Consider the following 5,651-nt stretch of genomic DNA (forward strand, 5'->3'; position numbering starts at 1 on the left):
TCTTGCTGAAGAACATAAATGGAACAGAGTTGGTGCTGAAACCATAGAAAATTGTCACTTAGGCTGGTGGAGCATGAATAGCTTTGTGACTCTTCCAATAGGTGTCAGCCAAGTGCCACCTGAGCTGTACTGACGAAACCAAAATAGTATGTATGTCTCAGCTTCCTGCTTCACCTACAAACTAGAGAAGAGCTATTTCAGACAGAGGACACATCATCTATTATATAATAGCTAGGCAATATATCTGCTTTGAGTAATAGCAGACAAATGATATTTTAAAGATTGAGAAAGTTGTATTGCTGAATAAAATAGTTTGGGTATTCTCCTTGGAAGATTCCTGTCTTTGCACATCTAAGAGATTGACATAATGTAACAAAACTTCCATTTTAATTACAAGCCAGATCTCATAAGATATTAGCATTTAATCCATGAACAGTATGTGTTTTTTTAAACAATTTTTCCCTTTGAGGTTATATTTTATAATTCCTAGCTGATCTCTCCCTTTTATTTTATGACAAAGGTAATGAGATTTCTAATGAGCATACTCATTTTGTGTCTTATAGGATGTGACTCCAAGTCTCTGATACCTCCCACAGGGTTCAACATGAAAATCCAAATGGATAAGGTGGCTCTGGGGCAAAGCTGTGTCTGAGGAATCACTATTTTTTTTTCTAGTGTTATTTTTCTCTTTTTGAAAATAAGAAATACCCATCCCACGCAAATCATAACAAGACCAGTGAATGTCAATAATGTCTCCTCGTTATCAGTTACCTCAACTCCTCAAAACTTGGCATGACCTCCAAGTTTCCCGTATTCTTGCTCAGGTCAATCATCAGACTTTGATTCTCAACCGACCCCAATTATTCTTGGCATGTTCCCCATATTTGCATCCTCACAATATCTTCTTTCCCCAGTCCAATAACTTCATTGCAATCACCATTATTTTGAATGCGTAATCAGTTAAATTTGAATGTATCACCTTCTTCTAATTGTTTGGATATCTGCATATTCCAGCCAGGTCTCATATCATCTGTGAGATTTCCTTCTTTGGAGGTTAATTGTTTTCTAAATACTGATTCTGTAATTCTGTCTCCATCACTTCAGAATCCAAGTGATTTTTCTTCTCTCCTTTTTCTGGTGTTGTCTAGTGTTTTGCCTGATCTAATATCTACTTCTTCCACTTAATATTCTCTGATCCTACTTCACTTGATTTCATTTCTCTGGTTTCCTTTCATATTTTTATAATGGTGTTATTCATCCACTATATCTGTATCTTGACACAAACATAATACATGTGTGCTTTTTAAGGGTAGGCTATATCTCATAGGACTTGAAACTATAAGAGAAGAAAAGAAGATTCAGAAAACATACTAACAAAGGAATAAGGGAAGACAAAAAAGACAGAAAAATAAGAGATAATAAATATAATTTGTGGAGACCTCAGGAATAAAAATAGCTTTATTAGCAAGAGAACATCAAGATTCTTTTACTTCAAATTTGTGTATAGAAAAAAAGAAAAGGGTTTAGTGATGCTTAAATGTACACTACAACATGTTCCAGACTTCCTATGATTTCAGATTTCTAGATCAATTTGACATTTTCACTATTGCATGTTTCTGGTATTCAAATCATCCCACAGATTAATTCCTGCTGTCTTGTTTGGGTAGAATGGATTTTAGGACATCACTTGCAATAATTAGATAGGATTTTCAAATGAATTTATGATCCTGTCTTTTTGGGTCATGTATTTAATTTAGCTTCCATCACTTAAGGCACTCTCAGAAAATAAAGCATTTTTTTTATAGTTTAAGTTTATTGTACCTACATTCATCTCATTTCCTGAGAATATTACAGGTCAGCAAATTAAATTTCACTTATACTTTCCTTGTGCCATAGCATTATTTTCAATAGTCAATAATTATATTTGTGCTGCATAAATTTTATATCTGAAGAGATAACAGAATAGTCTAATACTCTATGGTATAAAAACCCAATTAGTGAAATTGACATTTATTAAATTCTTGGCCTGATTAGTCATAGTAGTTGTCAGTTGCTTAAAAGGCGAAATGAAAATTGGATATATTTGAAACTTACCAGAGAATTGCGTTATTAACATGACTTCCCCTTTGCTTGCTTTTAAATGTCGTTTTGCTCAGGAAACTGGGAAAAGCAAATGTTCTGATGATAGGTTTGCCAAGAGTCAATAATTTTATGGTTGCTACAGTAATGGAACTTCATTCCTGTATGGCATTTTTTTAACTTACGGCAGTATAGTCTCCTACTGAGATAATACAGTCCTTTACCTATTATTGATTGGTATATGTTAAAGAGTGTACCATAGTCCCAGATCCTGTTTTTGAATGTTATATGAAATGAAACTGCTCCTTGACTTACACATCTCTACAAATTGTCAAATGTGTTAAATCCGTTTTCCAGACTACATTTATTTTTTCTCTTACTAGCTTTATTTATAGTGCATGAATTTAACATGAAAAAATACTCTAGACCCTTGATATTGGCTGGTATATGGTTGCAAAGAGATCACTATGGAGAAAATCCATGAATGATCAAGATGAAGAGTTCAATACTGTACTGAAATCCTTGATTCATTGCCTGCCCAACTTCCACTAAGGAAATGCCACTTTTCAACAAATCTAAAATTTTTACTTTACCACTTCAATTAAGCACATTAATGTTTACCTTGCTTTTTGTGTACCATTTGCTTTGAGGGCATAGTCTAACAAAATTAAGGGCAGGGAAGTACTCATAGGATCACACAATGACTTAAACAAAACTGACCACAATGTGGGACTGATTAAGAAATTCTCTGCATCAACTGAGCTATGTAATGTGCACATGGGTTTAAAATTTTTGGTTTTGAAATTTCTTTTTTTTCTTTCTCCTTGTATTTTATTGTTTTTACACTTACATGTATATTCATTGTTTGTACTACCTCCTCCCCAACCCTCCCCACGCCCAACTCCCGCTTCCAGGGGAACCTGTTCTACCCTCTTCTCCAGTTTTGTTGAAGAGAAAACATATAATAAGAAAGAAATATCATTTTTGCAGGTTTGGGATAAAAATAGATATACAGAGAGATTCCTAGCATTGCTTCCATAAACTTGTGTATTGCAACCCAAATTGGCTCGTTTCTACCAGATCTCTTCTCTACTTCTTAGTCCCCTTCCAATAGTGGTCTGTGCTAATTAAAGATGACTTTATTCGCTCCTTAGCAGGGAGCATATCAACCACATTCAAGTTTTATGTTTTTCTGTACTTTGCCAAAACCACATGAAAGAAATACACAAATAAAACCGGCTTACTGTAATGTTAAATTCTATTCTGATGATCTAGGGGTGTATTGATTATATGCAGTTGCTCCTAAAACTTAAAGTTATCTTCTTACTTTTAAACTGGAATAATTCCAAATGAAATAAGGTATCTACCTGGAATTGGGAAGGGAAGGTGTAAGCTGATTTCAACAGCAAAATATAAAAGAACAAAATACAGACATCTAATAGTTCTAGCAATTTTTATTGCATAACAAAATACCCCAAAACTCTGACTGAAGACAACAATATGTACTCAACAATATGTGCTTAAGAGCCTTGGAGGAAGCTACTTATTTCTGATACACTTAGATTTGGGTAGGGTGACTTGAAAGCTAGAACCTACAGTCATTTAAAAGGTGACTCACTCAACTGTCTGGTGCCTAGCCTGGAGGTACTCAAACTTCTGGGTATGAGGGAGCTGAGACCACCATGACCAGTGTCAATGGAGGCCAAAGGAGAAGTCTAGATTTCCACCCCAGCGTGGAAGTTGCCAAGACTCCCTTTTCTTCCCCATTGTGGTGTTATCAGAGATGATCTAATAAACAGGATTTTCATGAAAATCAGCAGTGCCCTTCCCCTATAAAACAGATTATTAATATACAATATAGGCTGTTATAATAAAAAGACGTCCAGTTTTCAATAAAGGTCACTTGCCATAAAGTACCAGAAAGATCTCAAGTTGCGTAGAAATAAACAACAAACAGATATGATATTGGGATGAGTGAGATGTTAGAATATCAATAAAGCTTTTAAATCAATCATAACAAAAATGCTATAATATGCAATTACTAAAATGCTTGAAACAAATGAAAAAGAAAGCCTTAGAATTGAAACAGAGGATATTTAAAATGCCAAATAGAAATTTTATAAGTGAAAGCATGATAACAATAAGGTAACCACACACTCACAAATATACACAGGGGAATGGAAGGGAAAGAGAAAAGAGTGAGTAAAATGCAAATTAAAAAAACAGCATTTACCCAATCTGAACAATAGAAAGAAAACAGAATGAAGGATAAAAATAAACAGACTATCCAGGGTCTCTAGGCCCATAAGAAAATATTTTAGCACTCATGTCAATAGTTTCAGAAGAAGAACAGAAGAAAAATAGGACTGCAAAAGTAAAAGAAGTAATTGAGGAACTGGGAGAAGACATGTTTATAGATTCAAGAAGCTAAACAAATCACAAACAAGGTCAACCAAAAGTGTTTATGCCAGGACAAATTTTACTTAAACTTCTGAAAATTAAAACAAATGAACAACAACAACAAAATAAAAAACAAAGTAAATACAGTGAGTTATGACACTGTCCCTAAATCGGAGAAACCCCATGAGTAATGGTACTATTCTCATCAGAAATCATATAGTCCAGAAAGGAATAGCACACAGCCTCAAAAAGTGCTGAAAGAAAGAACATTCAGCACAAAATTCTAAACTTGGCAAAATTATTCTTCAGAAATGAGGAAGAATATGGGCATTTTTAGATGAGAAAAAGTAAAGGTACATATGCTTATTTGTAAGTAGATATATCCAAAAAGAATGACTAAGCTTTTTTAAACAGAAAAGAAACAAAAAGCAAGAAGAGATTCTTTCTTCCAGGTTAGAAGAAAAACCATGGTGAGAGATACAGTTTCAGACTCTCACATGTGGACATCCAGTTTTCTTAGCACCATTTGTTGAAGAGGCTGCTGTTTGGATCCTTTGTGAAAAATCAGATGGGTATAGCTTCATGGACTTATTTGTGGATCTTCTATTGTATTCAGTTGGTCTGTGTGTCTGTTTTTGTGCCAATGATGATAGCTTTGTAGTAAAATTAGAAGTCAGGTACTGTGATATTTCTAGCATTGTTCTTTTGCTCAGGATTGCTTTGACTATTCAGGTTCTTTTGGGCTTCCACATGAATTTTAGGATTGATTTTACTATTTCTATAAGAAAGGACATTGAGATTTTTTATAGGGATTGCATCCGTAGATTGAATCTATGATTGCTTTTGATAGTATAGCTATTTCCACAATATTAATTCTGCTGATCCACAAACACAGAAAGTCTTTCTGTCTTCTAGTATCTTTTACAAATTCTTTCTTCAAGTTTTCATTGTAGAGGCCTTTTTCCTCCATTGTTAGAGTTATTCCTAGGTATCTACTCTTTATTTTTTGAGACAATTATGAATGGGATCACTTTCCTGATTTCTTTCTCAGCCTGTTTATTGAAAAATGATCCAAATATAAAATGGAGACTATCTGGGGGGAGGGAGGCAAATAGGAGTAGAGAAAAGAGTGGAGAGAGTGCTGGGGTGGTTAGTATGATTGAAATAATTTA

This window comes from Castor canadensis, chromosome 11 (genome assembly GCF_047511655.1).
Source record: "Castor canadensis chromosome 11, mCasCan1.hap1v2, whole genome shotgun sequence".
Taxonomy (NCBI): domain Eukaryota; kingdom Metazoa; phylum Chordata; class Mammalia; order Rodentia; family Castoridae; genus Castor; species Castor canadensis.